This window comes from Lycium ferocissimum, chromosome 12, assembly GCF_029784015.1.
Source record: "Lycium ferocissimum isolate CSIRO_LF1 chromosome 12, AGI_CSIRO_Lferr_CH_V1, whole genome shotgun sequence".
Lineage (NCBI taxonomy): Eukaryota > Viridiplantae > Streptophyta > Magnoliopsida > Solanales > Solanaceae > Lycium > Lycium ferocissimum.
This window is the reverse complement of record NC_081353.1, coordinates 17,874,156-17,880,371: the sequence shown is the minus strand read 5'-3', so window position 1 is coordinate 17,880,371 and position 6,216 is coordinate 17,874,156.

Genomic DNA, 6,216 nt, shown 5'->3' with positions numbered 1-6,216 from the left:
GAGAACCCCCCTTTTGCATGTATGACTATGTGTTAGAAAAGAGTCAAAGACTTTGCCTTATACTTGCTTGTCCGAATAGACCTATTCTATCAAATACTTATGCCTGTAGTTGTTTGCATGTATAATACTGCTTGTAGTTAAGTATCCTTATTTATGCATGGTTGTGTACATAATTATCATATGCGTATAATCGATTCTATGATAAATAGGTAGTTAGGTTCTAGATACTCTCTAACCTTGTACGTTCCTTTTCCCCTCTTTGTTTTGCATGGGATCCTTGTCTGGGCTAATATCCATTTCTTAAAACCTGTTGGGCCTGAGGCCCAACCTCCTTTGATCGAGTCCGATTGAATAAGGGAAGCTAATATATTGAAGGCCCATCTATGGATAAATATAGGCAACTGGTTTGCTTAGGTAGGCCCACCAGCCTAAACTCGTCTTCTTTATTTATATATACTTGTATGTTTGTATGTATTTGTAAAGATACATATATATATATATTGAAACCCATGTATGGTCGAACTTAGGATACACGTATAGTATTATTAGGAAGTCACCGAAATGATTTCCAACTCGCTTAACTCTAGCACATGCATAAAATCGGTATTTAATTTTGTTACAAACTTCTTCAAGTGTAAAACTGATTTGGCGATATGGTTAAGCCCAAAATGAATTTGGAGAATGATACTAAGTTGTATTTTCGGCCTCTGTCCTTGGTAAAAAATCCGGAAACAAAACAAGTGGAAACAAAGTTAGTTTTTTGGGCCTTAAGCCCACAATAGACCCTTTTTTAAAAGTTAAGAGATAAACTGTTTGTCTTGGGCTTTGGTATTAAATTGGACTAAAACAAAATGGACTCAAGATTGTTTGGGCTGCAAGACTACTTTGAAAAAAGAGCATTTTCGGAACTTGGGCCAAATTTTGAGAAAAATGGGAAAGTTGAGAACTCAGAATTGTCAGAGTTAAAATGGACCCTTCTCTTTACTTGTCTAAACTTGAGAAATTTTCAAAAACACTACAAGAAAGCTGGCATACGACGACATTTTATAAATGTCGCATATAGCTACATAAATGTCGCAAAATCGCTTACCGACATTTATTTTATGTTTAGCTTAAATGTCAAAAATTTAGGTGTCGGGAATTTTCCGACATTTATGTAAATGTCGAAAAGAATATATGACATTTATTTTGTGACATTTAGGCAAATGTCGGTAAGAAATTTCTGACATTTATTCTCCGACATTTTGGTAAATGTCGGAAAGAATTTACGACATCTATTTTGCGACATTTAGGCAAATGTTGGTAAGAAGTTTTACGACATTTATTTTTCAGCATTTACCTAAATGTCGGAAAGAATTTATGACATTTACCTAAATGACGGAAAGAATTTATGACATTTATTTTGTGACTTTTAGGCAAATGTCAGTAAGAAATTTACGACATTTATTTTTTGACTTTTAAGTAAACGTTGGTAAGGAATTTACGACATTTATTTTCAAAATTTAGTTAAATATCAGTAAGGGATTTACGACATTTACGAAACACCGCTTAATGTCTGACATTAATTAAATTAATGTTGGTAAAAATGTCATTACGACATTTACTTGTTGTATTCATAAAATGTCACATTAAAATTTCCGACATTTTGATTAATGTCAGTAGATAATAATGTCAAATGTCGTAAAAATTTATCTATATAATTTTTATTATGACACAAATACTTATATTCACTTTATATATTCATATAAATGTCAACCTTTTGTAACAAACATGAAAGATATGTAAAGCAAATGTGTTTTAATATTATAACCAAAGAACAAAGTAGCAATATAACAAATGTTCTGTAAAACTAAATGATGTCAAATCAAATGATATGTTCTATTTCAAGTAAAACGGAAATCTAACTAAATACGATAATTTCAACATGAAATCAGCGCCTGAGAATAAATATTAAATTGGTTACTTTAATAAATGTCGTATAGCTTTGTTGCAGATTTTATTCGAGAAACTTTAATAAATATTAAATTGGTTACTTTAATAAACTAGGGAAATCTAACTAGTTCCGGTCTTCTTGATCAACACCTGAGAAGAAATATTAAATTGGTTACTTTAATAGTTTACGAAATTCAAAACTTATATGATAAGGAATTAAATTCGAACGAACTCCTAAAATTATCTCTAACAGCCTAATATATCAACATGTCAACACTTACATTCCAACACACCTCTTCAAATTCAAAATGAGTGTACCAATTTAAGTTTGCTTATTTTGAAAATACGAAGAAGTAAATAGATACTGGAGTAATCTATTAACATCCAATTATTCTATTAAGTACCATTATAAAATAACACCAAACAAAGACCCAAACTGAGCAGCATGATTGATAATCAACAAACTCTTCCTCTTTTTCCTTCCTAATCTCTTTGACCTGTTGTCTTTCTAAGGTGCTTTTCTTCATTCATTTCACCAGAAAAGCAGCTCTTTTGTGCACCAATGCCTCAAAAGTGCTACCTTTAACACTCTTAAGTACATAATTGCTATATCATACTATTAATGAATGAAAAGATCTTTCTAGTATTTGATATTCTGAAATTTACAAGAACGTTAACCTATAATATATTATATAAAAGCAATATTATCTTTCCTCCTTGCCAGGAGCATTGACAGAACTAAATTAGGTAATAAACTCAATTCTTCCACATACTACATAAGCATATCAAAATATGCACCATGACATTTTTTCCTTCTCATGAATCACCTCCAAATGAACCAATACTTTCGTACCGTTTTACACTTCCTAAAGCTTTCAGACTATCCTAGTTAAATCAAGATCAACAACTACTTCTGATAAACCAAACATAAGTATACTTTACATCTCACAATATGACAAGTAGAATTACATAATAGTATCTCATGAGTCGGGATTTCTTTTTAATAGTTAATGAGGCATCCAAGGCTTATCCAAATCAGTCGACAAAATCACATAATGAGTTTCTACTAGGGGTGGACGTTCAGTTCTTTCGAACTTCGGTTCGATTCTTCGGTTTTCGATTTTTCAAATAGCAAATCAAGATAAGCAAAATTTAATTTCTCCTCTATCTTCCCATATTGCATCCATCAACATAACTTTTAAGCAGACTACCTTTACGGTTTCACCATATGCAGCCCTTTAAATTGAAAAGTAAGAGCCAACATATTAAACTTGTTAAGTTGTTATTACATCTTGACATAAAAAAAAGACTAAATAAAAGTTCTCATGAGAACAACTAGTATACTAGTAGCAAGAAAGCAACAACGAGCAGCAACCACGGGAATAGAACTGGAAAGAGTGAACAGTGATAACCAAATAGGAAAGAAGCTGCTATAACCATCCTATAAGCTGCTATAACCATCTCAAATAAGAAAGAAAACTAAAGTGTAAAGGGAATTTGGGAATGGGCTTGGGTTGCAGTGGATCTATAAAGGGACTTTAGGAATGAATTGGATTAGGCCGAGACAGAAAGTGTAGCTAATAAGTGCCTATTTTTGTACTTTATGTTGTAAAATTTCAGTTCTTCAGTGTACCGAAAAATCGGTACCCTAAAATCGAAAACCAAACCAAACACAGTAATTTTATAAAAAAAATAGAACCGTAACCGAACTGAAGAATCGAAAAAGCTGAAACTGAAGAACCAAATTAGTTTGGTTCAGTCCGGTTATCAATTTTTGGGTACTTATGCCCACCCCTAGTTTCTACAAAGTTATTTGGAGAGTGGGAACTACTACAAGATTTACAGGTGACTGTTATGTTGATTCACTTATAGGGCTCTTCTAGTGTAATTTTTAAGTTAGTACATGCATTGCTAATTTAAATTTATGCCAGTAACCAATTAAACATATTGAGTCAGGTTGCTAATTCAACATGGTAATAGCTATTTTAGAGACTTTCTACTATTACTACACTACCTTCTGGTAGTTTAACCAAAAAAAAAAAAAGAAGGGGAAAGTTTAAAATAACTTTTGACTGTAGCCATTAACAGAAAATAAGCAAATTATTTCTCCGCAGCCCAGTTATAATTAAATCACATCTAGATAAACTCACCTAAAGAAAATTTGAGCTAGAATCCAGTCAACAAAAACAAATCCATCCCTACTATACTTAGGGGTGTTCATGGTTCGGTTTGGGTCGGTTATTGGTTAAAACCATAACCAAACCAATTTAGTCGGTTTTTAAATGTTTAAAACCATAACCAAACCAAATAAAATAATCATTAACAATTCAAAAACTCTGTATATAACTATAGGAAATTGAGGGAAAGACATCCATTTTGGATTTTAACTTTTTAAAGCGATTTATTAACTTGGATTGTTGGACTTGGACATATTCTTTTAAGACATGGGCCTTAAAAATAAGTAGACCAAAATTAAATTAATAATTAAAAGGTATAAAATATCTTTAATTATTTATGAAAAGTTAATATTATACATATAAATAATTATAAATTTTATGTATATAATTATCGGTTTTGGTTCGGTTATTTATTCGGTTATTTTTACTATAACCATAACCAAACCAAATATTATCGGTTTCAAATTTAAAACCAAACCAAACCAAACCAAACCAAATGTCGGTTTTTATTGGCGGTTTTTGGTTTGGTTTTTCAGCCCTAACTCTACTATAGATAAGAGTTCTACTCATAAACAATTATAAACCATGTATATAACTATAGGAAATAATTTTTAACGACATTAACACCAAGGGCTAGCACAATTGGCTTGAATGTGAACCATTTCCTTAATTTTTAACGACATTAACACCAATTAACACCAATGGTCAGAAAATTTTTTTTAAAAAAAAAGTTATGCTTTCAGGTCTATTTTGTTCTTGTTACACCAGCACCTATGGACAAATATCATATTCCAAGCACCAAGACAAAGGTTTCACAAAAAGCAATAAGACAGATAGGTGGATAATAAAACACACAACCATCCAGAGTTATTACAAAAGACAACACCAAGTACAAGCAAATAAAAGCAAGAAAAAAGAATCATTTGGTCCCACGATCATATGAATGTAATGGTCTAAGCAAAGTGAAATAAAAATCAAAACTTTGGTGGAACTTTCTCTAACCTTTTTTGCGTGAACATCTGAAATGGGTGATAACGATTGTTGGCGATCTTCAATTGAGTTATCATGAACCTATCACAAAAGAGGAAGATTATTATAATTAAAAACAACTAAATAACATTACTATCTAAAAAAGAATTAGTTTTTGTGAACCAACACAAAATTATTTACCCGCTCATTACTAAATGATTTTCTATTTGCGTCAGAAGTGAAACGCAAAGACTCTACATATACTTGTATCCCTTCCTTTACTTTATCGGATGTATTTGCTTCCATATTCATTTTTGCTTCCGATAATTTTTTCTCCATCGCTTCCATATTCTATTTTGCAATCGATAACTTTTTATCCATCGCTTCTATTTCTTCTTTTGCTTCAGACAACTTTTCCTCCATCTCAATTCTCATAGCTGAGGTAGATTTTTGAACTTCCAACTCAACCTTTGTATCAAAATTCCTTTGCTCAGCCTGAGATCGTATATCTTGAACCGCCAAACCAAAGCTTTGGAGCCTAACTCCTTTCCCTAGAGTTCGGACAATCCCATGAGTGTCTGGTCCCATTACTTGTGAATACACATCATTGGGAGCACTTCCAGGGACATTTAACTCAGGATACACCTCAGCAAGATCATCCACTTGTTTCTTTTTGAAAGAAAAGTAAAGTGATGGAAAGTTGAAAAAATTGTAACGGAATGAAAGTACCTAAATAATAATAACAAATAAGAAGTTACCATAACTTCACCGGCTATCTCATTCATTGGTTGATTATTCTATCTCGTGTGAGTTTTTTGAACACCTCAATACGAGTTGGCTTTACACCCTTATTCTTCTTCATCATCTATTTGAATAGTACGAGATCGCCATAAATTATTCAAGGAGACAAGTCTTAATATATAAATTGCAGAAAATAAAAAGTGATTATGCCATACTTGATCTATAATTTGAGAATGACTTCTTCCCGATTTGATATCAATTTTTTTTTTTTCTTTTTTCTCTCACCCTTTTTCCCATAAAATTTTAAAAAAAAATATATTAGAGAAAAAAACAATCAAAAATATAAAAGGGGAAAGCCCAAAAAAAATTTCAAGGAGAGAGAAAATGATTCTTTTTG